The sequence below is a fragment of the Aphis gossypii genome, chromosome 1 (assembly GCF_020184175.1).
Source record: "Aphis gossypii isolate Hap1 chromosome 1, ASM2018417v2, whole genome shotgun sequence".
NCBI classification, from domain to species: Eukaryota; Metazoa; Arthropoda; class Insecta; order Hemiptera; family Aphididae; genus Aphis; species Aphis gossypii.
In genome coordinates this window covers 67,577,228-67,601,290 of record NC_065530.1, presented here as the reverse complement: position 1 = coordinate 67,601,290, position 24,063 = coordinate 67,577,228, and the positions used below count along the sequence as shown (strand labels likewise).

At 25.0% G+C, this 24,063-nt stretch overlaps 1 protein-coding gene across 2 annotated transcripts in view; it reads left to right on the top strand.

Moving 5' to 3' along the window:
* Positions 1-24,063, top strand: part of LOC114132083 (dopamine receptor 1-like) — a 205,350-nt gene that overhangs the window by 69,780 nt on the left and 111,507 nt on the right. The gene's annotated exons all lie outside the window — the stretch shown is intronic.

Here is a 24,063-nt window from a genome sequence, read left to right as displayed (position 1 = left end):
AACGTTGTGTTTATTCTATCTTTAAGTAAATGACTTTCATATTCTATTGCTCAATTATATATTTTGATAACATAAATGTTTTTTTTTTATTCTAAAATAATATAAACCACACACTATACGCTATGTCTATTACAAGTATAAAAGTATATACAACCTTAAAATGAAAGATTCAAAAATAAAGACAATTTATTTATTTTTTGATTTTTAATAACATAAAATGTCATTTAGTCTCATTATATAATGATACTATGTGCCCTTATTCACTTGAATTCGTCCCAGTACATCAAAATTAAACTGTACCTAAAATCTTTAAATTGTCATCAATATGAGAGAAATTGTGGGTATTTTTTTATAAGAATACCAATTTATTTAACGTGCGTTATATGTATTGAAATAATTATAGTAAGTGATATTTTAAATAAAAAGTAAAATAACTGAACATGGTTGGATAGAAATATTTAATCTGAGAAATACCTATTTTATGTTTTTCGACCATGATTTATGAACAGATACTAATAAAAGTTCAAAATGTTGGTTATATTTCTTAATGCATACTGTTTTTTGAATATAAAACAAATTAAGGTAATATTTAAAAACAAAATTTCTTTATTGCCATTTGAAGGCATGAGAAACGGCAGTAGTTTGCCGGATTATAAGCACAGGCACAGGTAACCCTTTTCCACTTGTATATAAAGACGGCGTATAAAATGGCGGTGGTGGTATAACCACACATATACCCTAAAAGTGCAGAGAGGAAATCCTTTAGACATCAGGTCCATAATAAATATGTCAAGAAGATTTATGGCCGATCAGCACCCAGAGTGCGAGCCATTTTGTCCTCTTGCGACGGCTCACCGGTTATGTGGTAAAAGTTTTTGAAAAAATCACATTGTATTTGGCAATATTTGCCTCAATAGTCATAATTTGTACAGATACGTAATAAAATGTACGTATTTTTTTTATAAAATATGTATAGAGTTACAGCAACATCCTTGTGAATGTGATAAAATATTATAATTAAAAAATAGATGGGTTTGATTTAAATTTAAATTTAGTTTTTAGAAAATATTTTTACATATTTTCTACCATTGTTTGAGGTGAATTGTGGGAAAAGACTTAAGTTGAAAGACATTACTTGGTATTTTAATCCATATCCACCACCAGTCCAACAATTTGACCCCTTGTTCACATGAAATCCCCGTTCGGATGCGACTGTGATGCGTTCCATCACGAATCAATGGCCTGTGGGTAATTGGAATAACTTTGTGCACATGTATAAAAACTAACCTTTTCTGATAGCATCGATGAAGTTAAAACATAATGACTTTTTGGTTTAAAACGATTCTTTCAAAGAAATCGTCCGAGAAATTCAATGAATGGTATAGAAGTTGAAAAAAAGGAAATCGTTTTAGGACGCTGTCATAAATTTCAGAATACGTCCAACAAAATATGTAGCATCCCAAGTTCAGTATTTCAAGCTGCCCTAAAATTATGTTTCTTTGTTTTTATCACTGTTCATTTATAATCATTAAAAAACATTTTTATTGTATTATCAAAAATAATGAAAAACTGTTCAACATTAGAATAGCAAAAAAAAAAAAAAAATCAATCAGTCATTGTTATTTATTTGATCTATATAGAAAGTGTTACTTAAATATGAATAATATAAAACAAATAAACGTTTTAGAGGAGGAAAAAATAAAATAAATAAAAATGTATTATTATCTCAGAAGTTTTCGGAAAGTTTGATATACAAATCGAAAAACTAAAATTTATTAATTAAAATACAATGAAATTTATTAGTTATTATTTATTAATATTGACAGTCATAAAAGTTTAATAATTATTGCTTATTATATTATAAATTATTTGTTGTATACATTTTTTTAATCTAAGATGAATTATATTTTGTAGAAATAATAAATAGTAATGCTTATTATATTCTCACTTATTAATTTATTTTAATTTTTATCTTTTTAATTTTTAACGTTTAAAATATTTTAGACCTTATAAAAAATATTATAAACTACTTTTTTATAGAAAACAATTAGTAAAATTAGAAAAAGTACCTAATTAAAAAATTTAATATTATCAAATCATCACAATATTGAAACTAAATATTATATAAAAATAATATTAGCATTATAACTTCTTAAATTAAGAATTGTTTTTACATCAAAAAACATATAATCAGTTAAAATATTTAGGATATCTTCATTAATTGTTAATAAGTATAAGTTAAATCGTTTTTAATATTTAATTTGAAAATTTTACTTGTTTGATAGTCAAGTTCAAAAATATATTTAACATTCCTTATTTATTAATTATTAGTAATATGGTGTAAATTCTCACGTAATATTTGAAAACGGTTAGGCTAATACTTTTTTAAAAAGGAATTTTCATTTTTCGTGGTCAGAATGATAATTTTTCGATTTCAGATATTTTTCCATCATTCTAACATTAAGAACGTGAAGAAAATAATATAATGAGTTTTATGATCTGTCAATAATGTTTTTTTGATGTATGGCTTTTTTTTTTAAACTGCAGATTACTATAATTACTTTTGAAACTTCATCATAATTATAAAACAAGACAAATCTTGTATAAATGAATGTAAATATGTCATTGTGTTTAAATTATGAAAATATGATTATCATATTACCAATTTGATTTAAAATAATATACAATATACATAACTTTTTTTTACATTTAAATATAAACAAATTTATTGTATACAATTGTCAAAGTATTTTTTATCAAATACAAATAAAATATTTTAAATTATTTTAATATACTTGACTATTTTAATTTTATAATTAAATGATGAAATGATTAATGTTGTATTGAGTTATAAATTACTGTTGTCCTTATTATTTTTGATTATTTAGCATAAATATTGGATTTTGATAAGTTATAGTGTCTTTCTAGGTTTGATATAGTTTATATGGTTAGTGTATCTCAATTAGTATTATTATTATATTTACGTATACGTACAAGTAACATACCGTACATCTATATAATATTCAATTCGTTTAAAAATTGTTGATATTCGATACAATTTCTTAACAAAGTTAACTAAAACATAAATATTGTACTTAAACAAAAACTTAAGGAAAAAGTGCAACAAAGTTATGTTTTTTTATTTTTAAGAAGAAATTGGATTGGGAAGTATAGAAGAGGGCATAAATGAGTTTTGCAGCAGTGACGTTCATTTTCATTTAAAGTGCGAATGTAGTTTGCTTATAAAGAACACAACGATTCACGGAAGTTTCAATTTTGAATTTCCATATGTAAATTGGTTAAAAAAAAAAAATATTTTAGACTGGGAGTTTTCGACGAAGTTGAGAAAAACTATAGTTGGTCGTAATATTCAAATTATTCGTGTAGCTTAAACATTAAATCTTTTAGAACGTTGAGTAAAATTAATAAAAAAAAAAATATATGAAATATTTTTACAAAAATGGTAAATTGTATAGTATTTATTTTTAAAATTTAAAGGTGAATACATGAAGTATTAAATAATATCAAATCAGAATGAGAAACACGTACAAAAAAAAAAAAATTGGTAAAGCGTAGCCGTATATATATATATTATATATACAACAATTGTGTTCTATTTTTGGAAGCTATTTGAACAGAATATAACGCTGAATACAATAATATTAAAAAGATAATAAAAATAAACACAAAAATAACATCGACCTCTCAATTTTAAAACCTAAGATATATCTGATAAAAAAAAAAAATAACGTTGCATATAAGAGTGACGGGCGTTAACTTAGGATAACCTAACATAACATATTAAAATATTATTAAAAAAGCTACCTATTTATTTTTATTAAAAAAGCATCTATCATCTTAACATAACCGTTCGTTTGAAATATAAGAGATAATATTTTTAAGAACCATTAAAAAAAATGTTGCCAACAAATCGTTTGATCTTTCAGATCCCCTTGTCTTTGCAGTCTACGATAGTTATAACAGTGATGACTGTCTAAAAAGAAACAGTTTTTTGAATTATTTGTACCATTATGAATTTTGTTGAAAAAAGGTAATCCACTTATAAAACTAGAAAAAATGTATAACCGACTTCAGTTATGTGAGAATATTTAAGGTTTCGTGTAAAGGATAACCATATATTTGTATAGCAAGCAGCTTTTATAGTTGTTACTTGTTAATGCAATTATATCTTCAAGTACTTTATACATGACGATTCATCAAGAATGCTCACTTTTCATGTTTTCCTTTAATAATTGGAACTTTTATGTACGAGTATAGATACTTAAACACCATATTTTCATGTATGTATATATATATATGTGTATATATATATATATGTATTTAGATTTTTTTTTATGTATTGTAAGAAGTGTCGATATAAACGTATTTTTTTGCAAATGAGGACCAAAATTATTTTACTATTATTATTATATAATATATAAATTATTAAGGTTATTTTTTTTAATTTGGTAGGTATGATCTATTTTTTTTTTAAATAATGCGTTTATTGACTCAAAATAATAATATGTATGTAAAGAAAATATTCTTAGACACACACACGTTTGCCGGGAGAACAATTTTTTAGTGATAAAACGACGAACTCGTGTGTATAGTGTCATGTAGAATGACGTGTAATATAATATCACTGCAAATGGGCCGGAAAACGACATCGTTCAAATGAATTGTCGGTGGTCGAGAACGGTCGGAAAACCGTTTGTGCATACGATTTACGGATCATTCGCAACCGACAAGAAAACTGCACTGTGTTATTGGTCACACACACACACACACACACACACACACACACACACACACCCACATACACACATAAAACGAACGTTTCGCACATTGACAATGTTTTATTATTACGTCGTAGCACGCGAGGTGTAAAAGCGTACGAAGAGGGGGGGAGAGACATTTTCCAATCTCTCTCGTGTAACATAAGCGTTATATATACGGAGTGTTTAACCGCCACTGTGCGAGAACACCGCGATAATCACCTCGTGTAATGGAATTTCTTCTTCAACTGTTTCGACGCGGTACGCACTTGGGTGTACAGTCGGAAGAGGCCGCCGCGCCTCGCTGAGTTTTATGAAATATTTAATCAATGGGCAGCTTTTATTTGGACGTCGGGTATAAGCCCCGCGATGTTGTACGACCATACTGCTACAGTACACCATCAATCATCGTAGTGCGAGCGCCCGTTGGATTGCTAATACGTCGTCATCGTCATCGTCGTCGCCGCCGCCGCCACTGTCGTCGTCGTCGCCGTCGTCGTCAACGCCGCCGCTACTCCCGGGTTCATGCCGTTATTTTATTATTATTATTAGCTCTTTCGCCGGTTTAATTTTCACCGTTATTATTTCCTCGTTTTATTAATCAGCTACTACCACCACCCGATAAACCGTGTTGCCTCTGAAATCTTTCTCGTCCTTTTCTTATTCGTCCACTCTACCGCGCTCAAATCCTACGATAATAAATAGCTGAAGAGTACAAAACGAGAATGGAAAAAAAAAAAAATGTTTAGTGGCCATAACGTTATTATGACGATAAGGAACGACGGACCTGGAGTAAAGACGGCTTTCGCCTCAGGTGGCACTTTTTTATATAAACACAATATTTTCCAGTATAATTTTAAAATAATAATTAATAATTACGAATTACATATATATAAGACAATAATAATTATTTAACTCTTATGAGTTCTATGATATTATTATATTATTATAATCATTAGAAATTAGAAATTCGTTTTTTAACATGTATCAAAATCGGACATAGAATTTATTTTTAATTAATTATTTCTATACTCTAGGTAGGTAGTTATTATTTTCTATTTTTTTATTGTTATTAAGTAAAAACGCTGTTTATTTTTTTTTTTCATGAATTCGTTTTTCTTATTTAATTATAGAACAAGAACAAAATATATTATTTTTACTATCAACAATTACAATTTATAAAGAAAGGGTTGCAAAAAAAAAAAACAATGGGATGTGGAAATTTTAAATAGTTTCTTTGAACTTTGAGTAGTTAGCTACATTATATAGGTATATACTTGAATTATATGGTGTAAATTTTGGTGTACCGCTCTCGAGTGTTTTTTTTTTGTAAAATATTATAATGTTAATTGATTAATGCATTTATTTATTATAAATCCACAGGACAGGCTTTGTGTGTAATATTACACTATTATATAAGCAGCTACAGGTGTAAGTAATCAATAATAATAATGTACTGATTTTACTGAAAAAATTGATGTGTACCATAAACTAAAAAAGAATACCTATGATTCAATATATATATATATTATGTATCTTAATTTATACACATATTCATATTCCTATTATTAATATTAAATTAATTGTTCTAAATTTGGAAAAAGAAAAAAATAATTGAACATATTAAATTAAGGTATTTGGAAATAATGAATAATAATTTAAAATATAATAATATTACATTTTATTAAAATATGATTTATTTTTAAGATTAAAGGTTAACATACCTGGTTTCTTCGATTATTTTGCTCAATATTTTGGAAAAAATGAATCAATATTAAATTATAATTTAAGTAATTGACTGATGAAATTAAGTCAAAACCTACTATACAGTACGAATAATAATAAAATAAATGTTTTAAAATTAAAAATTCTCGTTATTTAATTGCCACACTTCGTAAAAACTAGATGTCTGGTTTTTATTATTGAATTCAATGATTTATAGGTATTTTCAAACAAAAGTATTATTATTATTACAGATGGATTGATTTTTGAAGCACTGAGAATGTATCGATATTATCGATACTAAGCATATTCCAAAAGTAATGCCAACTATTCTCGATTTATTTGTACATATAAGGAATATTTTGTTATGATTTATGATATACATAGATTTTATAAAATGTTACATGAACTTCCCTTAAAATTAAAACTTTTAAAAATAAGAAAAATAAATGTAAAAAACATAAATGTACAAATTATTAATAATACTTATAAATTGTACAAATATAAATAGGTATATAAAATATATAATTATATTCTAAATTATAATTTATAAAATGATCATATTAAAATTATTTATTTGTAATAAGTTATAGTGTTTTATTCATTATTATCATTATATTCACTAATAAATATAAAAATGAACCATTAACCATTAAGTGTTTTAAAAACTGAGAAAATAATAATAATAGCTAGTTGTTTTCGATTTGTTCAAATGTAGTTTTTATTAAGAAACAATAATATTTTTATCTTGGACAAATTCAGTTTATTTAACGTAAAAATGAGAATCAGTGTCGATAAAAACTACATTGGATTCAATGTACAATGGTACACTTAAAGACGATCTTTAAGAACTAATGGAATAGAAAATCTGAAAACCGGAACCAATCTATCCTAATAATATTGTATTAAGCAATATGTTGGCACGATTTTATTCTAATAAATCGTATAGGTGTTTCGAATTGTATATTATAAATTTTTTTTTGAGAGACGTATACCGTAAATTGTAAATTATAATATCAATATAATAACAGAGCTTTATGCTTTGTCTGTGAAGTGGTAGTGAAAGTTTTTTTATTTTATTTTTTAACCATGTCATGGAATTGATCAAGTATATTTTATCTCACTGACGAGTATTAATCGTTGGTATGGAAAAAATAAATAAATATAAATAACGCTCTCGATGAGAAATAGGTAATTTGTATTATACGTTTAATACTTAATACGTATTATATTTTTGTCTGTCTAACCTTTAGCCATGTACAATAAATAAAATTTATTCTCTTAATATTATATGAAATACACGCGTGGGATGGTGCATTATTTATAGTTTGAGAGTTATTTGATCAACACATTATTTTTGGAGTAAATATAGTAATTCATCAATAAAACAATTTATGTTTTTTTACATTACTAAAGTACAAAAACAATTATCGTTATTCGTTGTTGAAAATTAATAGTTATGATTAATATTGACGGTAAAGGTAGAAGTATATAGCTATAACAGTAATCGTTGTACCTATTTATAATATTATTGTAAATCATTTACTGTTTAATTTAAATTTAAATGGATATACATAGAAATATGTTTATAAGATTATCATATTTATAATTTAAATAATCAACTAATAATTAACGTATTATGAGTATATTTTTTTATTATAACAAAATATTTTTTTGAAATTAAAATGGAACGTTGATTTTTGTTGTTTTAATTAGTTACTGTAACAGTGACTCGTTATATCAACTAGTAATTAGTTAATTAGTTAAACTTAAAATCATTAAAATTTATTTTTATTCAGTTTTCATTCGCTCGTCATATACATTTATTATTGAAGACATAATGTGTATATTTGTTCAAGAAAACACGCCCAAACGTATTTAAAACATAATAATATTAAATGTAAATAAAATATATATCCAAATCTATTAAAAACTAAAAACTAGAAAATATTTATAGATATTTAAGGATATTTTTAAAAATTTGTTTTTACTAATAAATATAGACATAAATAATAAATAATAACCTCTTGGTAATTATTTATTTTTTTATCATTTATATTATTATTGAATAAAATAAATAAATATTTGAACATAAAAATGATTTATTTAATTTAAATACTTATTTGAAAATAATAATGTACCTATTACATAAATTAAAATAACTATTTATTATGTGTTATATAGTTATAAATCACAGTAAGGTATAGTAACATTTCGAATTGCACAATATTTTTTCCCCTTAAAATTACACAAGTTAAAGGTTTTGCTTTTCTTGACCATGACTACAAACGAATCCATATATATATATTTATTTAATTATAATTAGCTATTAATAATTAACATTGAACTTTAAAATTTTCTTGATTTAATGAAATAATTATTATTTTTTAACTGACTTTTAATACATTTATTTTTAACACAAGTCTGAAAAAACGGTTAAGACAACTACATGAATAAAGGTGTTGAACTTGAATACGTAAAATAATAATAATAATAAATGTTTATTAAACATTAATAGTGATTAATTATTAATAACTGTATGTCAACTAACAGTAGAACAGTAGTAATATTTGATAATTGTTATTTAGATATTTCTTAACAAATAGGTATATTAATTACAAACGCCTGAAAAAAAAATCACAAACATACTTTTCTTTACTTTAATATTATATTTTTATAATACAGTAAAATCTTGATTACTCGAAGTTCAAGGAGGATGCATGATTTAAGTGAATCAAAATCAAAAACAAATTAAATATTTGAAGTGTGAAGGAGAATTTTTAGTATTCAAATTATTGAGAATTTGACGTATCAAGGTCCAAGTTTACGAGAATCAAATTTATTGCTATATTATTATTATTATTATTATTATTATTTGTTATATTTAGTTTTTGAGGTTTTAATAATTTGTCTCTAATGAATTGTTCAGCTAGCTCTGTAAGTTGTTTTTTTTTCAAAACGTTTATTGTCAAGTTAGGTGTATTTTACATTTTGTACAAACAAATTAATAATGTTTTTATCAAAAAGTTCATTAAATTCATTAAAAAAAGTAGTTCATACATTTTATGCTCTCTAAAAAAATAACTAATATAAATATATAAATATATGATATGTATAAGAAAAAATAATTTGATAAAATTGCTGGTATGATGGTTCCATTTAACTACTATTGAAATTTCTTTAAAAGGAATAGGCTAGTAATACCTTTAACTACAGACCTTAAACTTAAGATCAAAAAGAAAAATGATTTAACTTAATATTTTATTTTTATGTTAAAAAAATTCAAATATAAACGAACATTTTTTTGATTTTACATTCTTTAATAATTGTAGAATAATTTATTAAAATATTTTCATATTTTTAAGGATGTATTTTATAAAATAAAATAGAAATATTTTACCTACAAAGATTTAAAAAGAACGGCTGTTCTTCTTCGAAGAAAATGTCCCTTAAAATATAGTACAAAACTCATTCTTATATTAAATAAGACGGTCCAATAAATCCTGATTAAGGTCAACCGGTCTTTGTATATAGTTCCTTTTAGGTTTTACCATAAGGTATTATACTCTATTGTGCGTAGTATTAAACCATGTGCATTTTTAAACTATAAAATGTCAATGAATTATAGTAAGTGTTGTATTATATTAGTTTATATTGGCTTTTATTTTGCAGAAAATATATTAAGTCGTTTTACTCCTTAAAATTCTTAAATCCATTAGTGTTTTTTTTTTTAAAAACTAGTACTTAAAATTTTCAAGTTAAAACAAATTAAATTACAAAATGATAGTTATTGGGTTTAATATCTATTTTTGACAAGTAACAATATATTATGTATGTATAAAAAAAAATACACACAATATACTCGTACTATAACTTACTGTTTTTTTTTGTTGAAAGCATTGATAAATTATTGCATTAAATAACACATTAACACATAAAATACATTCAATTTCTGTCGATTAAGCGGAATATGTTTCATATCAATCATAAAATGTATTTTCAATATTAACATTAAAAATATATATATATTTTAATATATCTTTAAATTTAATTATTTAAGCCAATCATTTGATTTTTTTCTTCTTATTATTTTTAAATTTTTTTTTTTTAAATATAAACGGACGTAAATCTATCTTTAACAATATTTTACGCATATACATGGTAATAATAAAACAACGATGTTATAGTAGCGACAAATTAAAATCTAATATACACTATACAGTTATAAGTTACAAATACAGACAAGAGAACGAAAAAGGTGAATAACAACAAAGGAAGATATAGGGAGAGACATGCTAAACAATATTAAAGGTAATGGAATTACCCGCAGCCATGAGGATATTAGAAGGACAGTTTATCATATAATTAGTTTTACATGGGACGGAATAGAATAAATCACTGCATCTTGTGTTACTGTGATTTACTTTAAAACGGATGAGGGAAAGGAGCTCATCACAATCGACATTCCCTAAGAGTAAACTGTGTAAAATTTTGGTTAGCAATAAATTGCGTCTAGTTTTGAGTAGAAGGATATTGATAAATGATAATACTGAATCATAGGAACCATGAGGTGGCCTATAAATATTGAAGTTAAAAGAGATGAAGCAGATGAAGTTATTTTGAACTGATTCGATCGCATCAATCTGTTTAGAAGTGTTATATGTCCAAATTAATGGACAGTATTTTAGGTTTGAGCAAACAAGGGCACAGAATACAATATTTAGAGCTAATAGATCTCTGAATGATACATAAGTTCGTTTGATAAAAACAAGGTTGCGCATCGCCTTATTTTCAATAATTTCAGTATGGGCTGAAAAATCAAGTTTAGAATGACGCCTAGGTCTTTACAGTTTGTTAATAATTCAATACCAGTGCTGAAAATATGATAATTATAATTTATGACATTTTTGCTTAGGCTAAATCACATAAACTTGCATTTGTCAATGTTTAGTAACAGGCGATTAGTTGAGCACCAGGATTGAATGTTATTAATACCGTTTTGTAAGTCAAGCGCGTCACCTTGATTGTTAATTATTTTTACCAGTTTAAGGTCATCAGAAAAAAGAAAAACACGAGCATTTTTATGATATCTGGAATGTCATTTATAAAAATATTAAAAAGTAGAGTAGAGAGGCGATCTCCATGTGGGACCCCGGATGGTACATTAAATTGATCTGATACAAAGTTCAAATGTTTAACAACGATAATGTGGTTTGAGAATTTGAGATAAAAGAGCGAAACCTGAAAGCAGAAGGTCAGAGAGCCCAAACAGTTTTAATTTCATAAATAATATTTCATGGTTTATGCTATCAAATGCTTTAGTCATATCAGTATAAATGATATCGGTTTGCGAATGAGCTTCGAAAGAGTCAAGTATTATTTGTTTAGTGATAGCTAGATTACTATTAGTTGATCGCTTAGGTCTAAAACCATATTGATGATGAGTGAGAAAAGTGGAGCAATAATTATTAGTTTTAGTAGAAATGAGTTTTGAAAAAAGTTTAGGAATTACTGATATTTTTGAAATTGTCCGATAGTTGGAAACATTTGTGGGGGTCACCTTTTTTGAAAACAGGGTAAATTATATAGAATTTGCTTGACTTTGCGCGAAATGCTTAAGACAACACTAAAATTATTCTTTCTATTTGGAACAATATTATTCGTAATTTATTGTCTAGCGACTAGCACTATCAGAGACGTTCCAAATATTTCGGGATTTGGAGCAAATTAATTCAGGACCCCGGTATGAGACTAAGAAACGGAAAACTTTATTGGTGATATAACTCCAAGCGTGTCAATTTATTCATGTATGTATTTTACATTATTTATTGATTATTATACATACGCTTAAAGACCTCTGGTCTCTTATTGATTTATTTTTGTTGCTTTGCAATATCTATCGTGTATTTTACATACTATTATTCCGAGTACGTATAAAATAACTTCAATGTCATGTTGAACGTTGTAAATGAGTATTTAATGTAAAGTATAAATTGTATGGACGTCATATCAAACATCACAGTATGAAAACTTTTGATTTAAACCTCTATAATATTTATATGCTTATGAGAAATTTTTCGTTTTAAGTTTATATAGTTTGAGAAGTACTTAATATTATCGTGTTTGCCTATTCCGATTCATTAAATTTGTCTGACCTCCCATCTTTCTAAAAATGCCAATATATCGATAATTTTAAAAGAATGATACATGATAAACTTGCCGTTTTAAAAAACACGTCCAATTATAAAAGTTAGTTCAACATTTTAAAAATCGATACAATTGTTTTAATTCTATAGTGTAAAAGATGATAATTTTGTATTCAGGTTACTTCTTTGAGTACACTTTGTTGGAGAAACAGGTTATTTAAAAATAGTAATTTAACTTATTTAACACAAATGCGTAGGTATTTGTAAATTTAAATAAAAGACTAGAATACAAATATTAACAGTATTTCATTTTCGAAAATCGTATAAACAATAGGTATTTTCAAGAAGTGATATTAAGTTTTAAAAATAATCGCGTAAATGTCTCTAAAATTTATAAATAGCTGTTTTTATATGTATACAGTTATTAAATTCTATAACAGTGATTAAAAAAAAAAAAAACAATATTATAAAAGCTTCTTACAGTTATTTCTTTCTCAATTCACAAGACTTTTATTTTTAAATTAAAATATCGGTAAATCAACAAAAAAAAAAAAAAAACGACAGTATATTATAATATTGTTGTATGTATATTATTATTTAAGCAATTGGACTTGATTAAACGAAACACAATGTCGTGTACAAATGTAGTACTTAACGTATACACTTCTAATGGAATGCGAATGCATTTGGGACGAATTCCAGTACGTCTTTGATTAAAAGTTGTATTATACGCATATTATTACTTGCATATTATAATATATAGGTACGAGTGAAAATAAACACTGTGATTTTAAAATTGTAATGGTCGTCATGTATGGCGGCTTTGGTGTACTTTGACATCGTTGGTTTAAATGCGAGCCTTTCGCAGTAGGTGCATTATTTAGTGCATCGTAAACTCGGTTAATATTATATAATGGTTCAAATAATAATACTATTTTCTTGTTCGATTAATAATAATAGTACTAGGTACCTACATAATAATATTATAATAATTTGTGGACCTGCGTTTGACGCGCCCGCCGTCGCCTTTGCAATTTTCTGTGGATTACCGCACCCTGTGTTAATACATTAACTAAACTTGTGTGGTTTTGAATTTTCGAATTCCCGTGACAAGTAACAACAAGTGATAGTAATTGTTGGCGCGTTATTGTTCCCCGGGGTGGTCGGCGAGGGGGCGATGAAATCGAAGCTACACACAGCTATATGTGCTTTTAGAAATGCGGGTGACGGTATGTATAGTATTATTTTTATGATTATGGTTGAAATGTTGTAATGAAGGTCCGGTAATAGGCGTGTTTATATGTAATAGTGTGTATATTATGAGTACGTTCCGTTTTGTAATAATTTTATTTTACAATAGCGACACAATAACTATAATGTAGAGAAGTCAATTTGTATTTGATGGACGCAAGGGCGTATACCATTATGTTGTTAGTGGTTATTTACATTTATTGCTTAACTAAGTGTATTTAATTATATATATATTTTTGTTTTTCATGTTGATATTTTACTTATTAAACTTTAAATTGTTTATATTTAATAGAACAGTAGAATTTAACTTAAATATAAGCTTAATAATATAAAAGTAAATTACATTATTTAGTTAGAATTGTAAAATATTAAACACATATTTTTCTCGAATTAATGAAATGATCATGTTTTTATATGTAATATATTTAATTATTATACACAATTATTTATAATACAATATCATAGTTTTTAAATAAAAAAAAACATAATGTATTTATTATATTGTTTTACCAGTTTTTAATTTATCTTACCATTAAACATAATATACTTCTAGTAATTTTTAAGTTAATAAAAAGTATCAATCTAATTTTTTTAAAACATATATTAATAACATAGTTTTTAATAAAAATGAATAAACGAGATAAATTTAAATATTATTGAATATTAATTAATTGATTTTTTATGTCTATTATTAGTAATTAATTTTCTATAATATAACTTTATAAATTATTTAAATAAGTTTTAATATAAGCATTACTAAGATGGAAATTAATAACTTTTATATTCATATTATGATAAACAATAGTTTAAATCAAAATCATTAGTGATATCTATTGAACTTATTTTTCGTTTACACAGTACAATGTCTATGACTGTGTGATATATTATATAACTTTATTTTAAACATGGAAATTAAAAAAATAAATCATTTAATTAATTACATTGTGTTATACATGTATTATTAATTAGTTTTGATTGAAAGTAATATGCATTATAATAACCTTACTTGCCAAATAATAATTCCTATTCTATTTGCCAATAATTAGTGTGCATTTCTGCGAATATTTTTAAAATGTGTTTATGTGCCACTCGTTTTACTGGGAAAACAATTTTTTTTTAAATTATTTTCTTTATCAGGAATTACCCTTTTATGTTTCTTCCTTGTTAATTATGAACTTATGAACTCATAAAATATAATTTTAATATTATATTAAATAATATTAAATAAAGTAGATGAATTTTAAGGGTTGGTGCTGTAAATTAATGATTAGTGATTATTTTAAAAATTATAATGTTAAATACATTTTTTATAACTTTATTATAAAAAGACGATGTGTTATTGTTTAGTAGCGAGTTTTATAGTACGTGTGTTATTTACATTATTTAGAAATTTAATGTGTCTGGTAGTTTTTTGAAGTTAATTACAAAATATATAAATATTTAGACATTGTCAAACTACTAAAAGATTGCATACAATTTATTATTATAATATTTATGCTAATTTTTTTACTATATAGCTTTTGTTGGCACAAAACACTCTCATAACAAATATAATTATTTAGGTGCTTAAAAAAAAAAAATATATATATATAGGTATATTTATAAATATAATATTAATTTTTAAGGACGTGGATATGTTTATTAAGAATATTATAATCAAAATATTTTATCATCGTTTTTAGAAAAAAAAATATTTTTCAGAATATTTTGATTGACGTGTAAATAATAAAACATAAAATATTTAATTAATTTCTTATCATTCATAATAATTTAAAGTGTAAAATTTCTTAAGGAAACGGAACTCAAGAATTCGGGGTTAATTGTTGTGGTTAGTAATATTCTATTATGTTATTTTTCCTTCAGACATAATGCATATTTTATGCTTAGTTGTTTATATTTACTATTTATTTATTTATCAAGTACCTACTCTATTAATTTAACAACGACATTCTTTACTTTAAGTTTAACATGTTGTTATCTATATTATAACATATTATGACATATCACAGAAAAATTGTTCTTTCCATTAATCAGTTTTTAGTTAAAAAAAATAAATCAAACTGGGAAAATATAATACATTATTATAAACTATTTAAATTTTCAGTATTATATACAATTATTAATATGTTTATTAATTTTGTTGGTAAATTTATAGACGTTATTATAGCTATTACAGTTTAACATTAATTTACATTTTTTCTTTTTATATTTAGTCACATTTTGTACACGGTAGCTTATTTTTATTAATAAAATGTTCCGTTTATTTTATTTTTAGTACGATTCTATGGCCACTCTATGGGATTTTTCATTTAACCAACCACACGTTTTCTGGGCTTGAACATCTTGTGAGATATAACCGTGTACCTTGTATTAGCTTTATAAGATATTTAAGAGACACGAAGGTTCATGATCGTTATTCGTACCATCATCATTCGTCATGTTCGAAATAGGTGAATTCAACTGAAGAACGATCACGAGTCGTCTTTTAGGTCATAAGCACCAGCGTAACCATTTCCTTAATATCTACTGTGAAACCCAAAGGGTGGCCGGTTCTAGTCGTTAAGGCTTCTATAACTCACAAAACATCCACACATCTCCCAGGAGGTGTAGAAAAGTCCTTGATTTTACTTGGTTTGCGATCGCAAGAATACCTGTTCCCTTCCCCCTTTCCCTAGATCATCCAATCGTAATTTGTCTTTATTAGGATAGTATCTAGACACGGAAACAAACTGCGTCGTTCTTAATTTTGGTAAAAGACGAATCGGCTAAATTTACGTCACTCAATACTCAGGAGACATGGCTAATTTTGGACTAACCGTTGGAAGCTGAATAGTCATTTTTACCATATATTCAAATCTGTAATTTTACTCCATTAATTAGATCGGTGTCTTATAGGAAGTGGAGGATACTCCATCAATGGATAAGTATCACTACCCTGGGCAGTATTTAATATTTCTCGTAAACCCTTTCGCTATAAAAGGATACTTTTTATCCTTCACTTGTAGATGCAATTCATTTCGTGTATCTCATAGCTGTACAACCATAGCTTAATGTCTTTGCACTCTAATCTGCGGTGTACTAGATTTTATGCTTCTCTATATGAATTTGATTTTCCTTATCTAAGATATTTTACATTTTATATATTTAATATCATTTATTCATTGTTGACTCAAAATACTTATATATATAAAAGAACAGGTATTTTTTATGTATCCAACAACGCTATACAACTTTTTTCAAAATTTTGATTTTAAAAGGTTGAAATCGGTAAGGTTAGGTTAACTTTTTTACGTGTAATTTGTATATCTATAAAATGTAATTGAAACTAAAATGTTGACTGGATGTGGTAAGGGAGAAAAAATATTTTTATCAAAAATACCATTATATCCCAAAAATTTTTCAGTTAAGTTTAGAAAAGTTCAGTTTTCAATAAAAGTTTGTTTTTCATTGACAATAAACAAAGCCCAAGGTTAGACTTTAACTTATTGTGGTGTAGATTTGGAAAATAACTGTTTCTCTTATGGGCAATTGTATGTGGCATTTTCAAGGGTTGAAAGACTTGGCCATTTATACATTTATGCACCACAAAATAAAACTCTGAATGTGGTTTACCAAGAGGTTTTGACTTAAGCTATATCAGAGTTGAGTAAATACGTATAGAATCATTTGTAAATATTATAATAATTATTTTTTTTTTTGTATTTATATTTCAGTTACTACAGTGCTATTTAGCACTTGATAGCATTATTCATTAAGCAAAATAATTTTCTTCTTCTTTAAAACATAAAAATGTGTGTTGATTTAAGGAAGCAAAAACTACACATGGGCGAAGTAATTCAGTTAGTAATTACATATATTATAGTTTCACAAGAAATTACAATTGTAACATTGTAAATTTATGAGACTACACTACACTTATTTAGTAATTTTTATAATGTAGGTTAACTCAATTTTAACAGTTTATTTATAAAATAAGGTAAGCGATGAGAACGTTTGGTCTGTTTGTGATAGACATAAATAACAGATGTTTCGTCAACACCTTGATGGAAAAGATGAAAACATGTCTTATCTAGTACTCACATCACTGCAGACGAAGACACGAGAATATTATATTGCGTTGGTACCTATATATTATATTATTACTATTACAACGGGTTAAACATTTTGTTTGAACACAAAGTGTAATAATATTGCACGTTATTATAAAAATTAAATAAATAATTTAAAATTGAAGGTGATTATTATTAAATATTTTATATACATTTTGATTAATTTTTAGATAATGAATACATTTTTACGAATATTTTTAACTATATATTTTTTATCACATTGTTGAACATTCATTTTAATTAATTATTAGTATCCCTAATTATTTTATTTTTAAAGTAAATTTGAGAATGAAGTCATTAAATAATTGTAATAGACTAGTATCATACTCAATTCTTAAATGTTAAGTCTGATATTTTTTACATCAAAAGTTTGAAATAAGAACAATATTTTGGGATTTATTATTTTTTAAATTATCTTAAAAATAATAAAATGTAAAAACTGTCCATATTTTATTTTAGAAAGTATTAAAAATATAAAATGGTACCTACGTAAAATCATAAATAATCTGAAATTATTATTTTATGAAGACTACCGTTTTTAAATAGACATTTAAAAATTGATTTAATGATTTATGGTTTTATTTTTAAAGTATTTTATGAGAAACTATAAATATGATCTAAAATTTGAGACTGTATATTAATAGGGACAATTTTAATTCACTAATATATTTTTTTTTTTTTTGTTACCTAATTTGTTCTTTTTTTCATAATGTAGTAAATTGTTTAAAAAAACACACGCATAATTGATGGTGTACACTACAACACATTGCAATGATTACTTTGAATATGTGTGGTAGAGTACTTTTTCAAGGGGTTTCAAAAACTCAACAATGCAATTTACGGAAGCACGTTTTAATTGCGGTCTCTTGTGTATTTTAAAATACCCCTTTTCTCTCATTGTTATATTACCTTATTAAAAAAAAAAACACTACCATTTCCACTACCGGGTGGAAGTGACGAATAATGGGTGCCTCCTTCCTAATGATCCCCTGCACCATTCATCCACCACAACGACGCCTACTTGTCTTTGTCCACGATGCGAGACAAATTGATTGCCAACAATATACCATCTTGGGCGATTAACATTGTTTGCTACTACATTCATACTTTCAAAATTTTTCTCCGCACGCTTATAAATCTGTTTACATGAAAGTACCAAATTACAAACCTATTACAATTACTAATATTATTAAAATACTTACCACCATGTGCATTTTATACACAGTAATATTGTCTTAGACATTATTATGTATGTATAAACATTCAATTACTTTTAATATATTCTTCGTTATAGGTAAAATAACACGTTTTGGTTTTGTGTTTCTTTTTTTGCCGTTAGCAACGATGGTTATGATGTTTTCAGTGTTTATAAATATTGCATAGAAATTGGATCAAATACATTTTTAATGAAATACAGACATCACATTGTTATCTAAACTACTAGGTACGTATATAATATAAAAATGTTTGGTTACTAAGTAAACATTTTATTAAATTTAATGAAACATTATACTTAATGTTGGACAAACTATATTAATTTAAAATTATTCCCCAAAAATTTTACACGTCACATTTTAGATTATACCTTCAGTATTTTACAGTTAATTATGCAAATTATAAACATTAAATTAATATTTGATTAAATTAATTATCACATGAATAAACATTTAATGTACAGAAAAGATAAAGTCAAATAATTTTTAACGATGACTAGTTAGGATTTATGAAAAACGATTATATTTACTTTTTATTTATAATCTAAGATACATTATTTTGTTGTAACTTGTAGGTATATGATATAAAATTTTTGTTTAATAATACATTTTTTTAAATTTATTAGATGATATTACTAATTTATGATGAATTACAATATATTTTAATGAAAAATATTTTATTCCCGTACGCTTTACAAGTTATAATAACGTTTTACCATACTTTTTTTTGTGTAAAAGTCTTAATGCCTATATGTTAAGATTGGACAACATTTGAAAGCTACTTTACATTTCTAAATTTTATTTTGAATTTTTTATTATAATACTTACATAATTTTTTTTTTTTAAATAAGTATAAATAGGTGTCTTGCATAATAAATAAAACTTAAATTTTTGCTAGTATAATAAGGAACGCATAGTATTATTTTATAATCTGAAAAAAGTATTTATACAATACTATTTTATCTAATAATTAAGAACATCTGCAGTGGTATAATCCAAAGTTGTGCATTATGACATAACCTCCTAACTCGTACGCTCGGTAATATTGGCAAATTCCGTAGCATGGGTTATTTATATTGTCTATTTGAACTATTATTAATGATTTATTAGCTATTTTATTAATTACCTAATGTTACAATTTATCGCTACACAAATATTTCTAATATACATATTCACGCCTGTCGTCCAAAACGGCTTACATCACTGCGGGATGTTGTTACGCTGTTCATAATGCCGTTGTTATCTACAGTTCCTGTCTAGATGTATAAGGTCTATGATTATGAATTATCATAAACCTATATTATAAAAATATTGATAATAGTGATGTAGTTCACTCTTATAACTTATTAATTATAGCTAGCTTACCTAACTTGTCATCTTCTAACTTTAATTTAACTTAATATTTAATGCTCTGTATTAATAAATGTATTGGTGCATCAATTTAATGTGGGCAATATTTTATTGACAATAGTTACTCTTGGTAAAAATTACACTAATATACAATACGTATACTCTATGAACACATTACAGACTACTGATACATAACCATGCAATAATCAACATAATACACTTCTAAGTGTGGCACTCGTATAATGTGTATATTCAAAGTTAAAAAAAAAAAAAAATATTTTCAGTAAATTAAAACCAAAGTATCTTTGAATTGTTATAAACATACCTATATTCACAGTTTATAAAGGAAAACATTTTATGTGCTATAGACTTTTTGAAAGTTTAATAATTTAATTCACTCGTTTTAAATAATTTATAGAAAAATAAAATAAACCTAAACTTTAAAAACTATTTGATCTAACTAAAAATAACCACGCATAAGCGATTATAATATTCTCTTCCATTTTGGTAGGTATGAATATTTAATGATTTTAGTACTGACATATTTTTTACTGTATTCATTCACGTAAACATTGTTTTTATATTACAAATTATGAGTAGGTAGCGCCCTCTTAACGATTTAAAGTTTTGAATTTTATATTTTTAGTATAATTCTTACTTCAAATTCTTAATATTATAATATTTACATTACTATCAGTTATATTTTATTGCTAATAGTTATTATATTATTTTTTATGTATACATATGTTTATTTTTTTATATTTTTTACTCTGAATGCATTAAAAAAGAAATTTTATGTTCTTACATTTTCTTAATATATTTAACATTTTAAATTTAGTACGTAGTCAACCATTTCACTCAACTCTATTTAGAATTATGTAAAATTAATTATATCCTAGTATATAGCTGTTCATATTAGTGGTAATGTTATGTCATATGGCTGGAAGGGAGTAATTAAGTTAAGCGACTGAAAGTAAAAATACTTGATAAACAATTTAACGAATAGAACTACTTCCGATGTGATCACTACGATAGTAGGTGAGTAATACGGACACCTGATGACGACGTGAGTACTGTGAAAAAAGTAAATATCTGCCATTTTGATCCCACAAGGTTTAGATAGGCCATGAAAATTTGTTTAATGGTCAGTTTTAAATTAACTAAATACTGTTAAAGTAATAGGTTATAAAGCAGTGGAACGCTACTCTTTTTAAAAATACTTAAAATATACAATAATGTCTGGTTAAGTTTATGTGCATTTACGAACAATATATCTTTGTATTGTAGTAAAGTTTTTATTTTTGCATTATGGTATGTTTTCAAATGATTTATTTATATTTTTCTAGGAATGTTATAATATATAATAAGTACTTACATGCAGTACGTTGTATGCGATTCTGATATTAATAATTTTGTCTGAGTTTAATATTATATATCTTCGTATCGTACATTTCAAGCGTAATTGATTATGATGATAAATCGTTATGTTACCATATATTTTATGATATTTTTTATTGGTTTTGATTTTAATTTAGGTTATTTTTATATAATTTATTGACGAGATAACTTTTATGCTACTGGAAGATGTTTACATCGATTTTATTTTTTTTTTCTTAACACACATCATTAGTGTTACACTGTAATACTACATCGAATCTGTAGAATAAAATTATATGATAGATAAAAAATATGTATATTATGTTAAATATCGATTGGTTTTATCCAAGTTAAATAATAATACAAATACAATTCTACATTTGTACATTGATATTAATGTATTATGATTTATTCTCTACTTTGTTTAACTGAACAATTCTTAATGTTTTATATATAAAAAAAAACGTGTCATAAAAAAATGAGTAATACGCGACATGTATGTATTTAATAATATGTTTATGGTAAACTATTCGGGAATTTATCATCATAGGGATTTATAATAGTCAACGGATTACGTAAGATTTCATGTCAGGTGACCGGGCATTGTATACAGTATACACATTGTGCGCCGATTATTTGACGTTCGCCGTTCCGGAAGAGTAACCTTCTTTTTTGCTACGTCGTTTTTTATACCATATATGAATTTCTGTATCCTATGGCCTATACCCATATACCCAAGGGATGTTTTTATCCATATCCTTGTTTCCATACATGCTTAGTTATAATATTAAAACAACAGATGCATAAATGGATTCTACTTCACACCTAGTTACAAAAATAACGTAAAATAGTAATCGAATTCTATAAAAAACAAAACATTATATTATCATGAATGTTATTATCTATGAATAACTATATACCTACACATACGAATTCAATTATATTTCTATATATTCATTGCTTGTTAAATTTATACTTTTTTACTGTCAGCTGCTCGCTACCTATATTTTAATTTTAACGACTTTATTATTGTCTATGAAATCTGTAGAACGAAAATGAAACCATTTTTGATTTTTAGCCGCGGTTATATTTGTTATTGAATTGTTTCCATAAAATAATAAATCTTTTTGATTTAATACACAGAGTGATAAATCATTATTGCCATCTTTTTTTCATTTAAATAATGTAGTTAGTTGTTAAAAATATAGTTTTTGGAATTTTTAAGTATACTCAAAGGCCATATTTCAAATTCTTGAAGTGTTTTTACTGCTTAAGGGTTATCCTATGTAGATACAAGCTTCTGTTTTTCTAACGATAACCTCCTTTTTCTACTTTAAATTATATAGCAGATATTTTTTATGATAGTTATAACGCATCAAAATCAAAACTCAATTTAGTATTTTTGAGTTATGTTGTTTAACAACTTTGTGTGTCAAAAATAATAAGTCTATGATAACAAGTTTAAAAGACATGAGACCTATAATAAACATTTTAATGATTATTATAAATATATCAACATTAATGATGGTATGTAAAAATGGCCATAGATCTAATTTTTCTTTTTCTTTTATATATTTGTAATATAATTGATAGAAACTTTAATATAATTATGTATCTTTAATATAAAGATTTTAATAATTTAAAAAACTACTAATACTAATTAGGAATTATAATAAAATACTAAAAAAAAAAAAAAAAAAATGGTAATAATTATTTACAGTAAAACATGTAAGTTTTTATTTTAAAAGCAAAAGCTAACGGTTTGAAAATATGGCCTTAGAGTTAATGTATTAGAAAATTTCAAAATGAAGCTGAGAGGTGAATCAATCTGTATACAATTCTTATATAAGTTATCATAATAATAAATTATAAAAAGTAAATTATACTACAACTATTTAAAATTATTCTTAACAATTTACATAAATTAATTTTGAATGTGAATACAAATTAAAAACCATGATGTATTACTTTTGTGTTGAAAAATTATTTTCTTTAGTACATTTAAATATAATATAATTATACTTATAAAAAAATACATTGCGATGTATATTCGAAGAAAACTAAATTTTTATTTCGATAGTAATACATTTAAGATTATAATATATTTTTTGCAGTT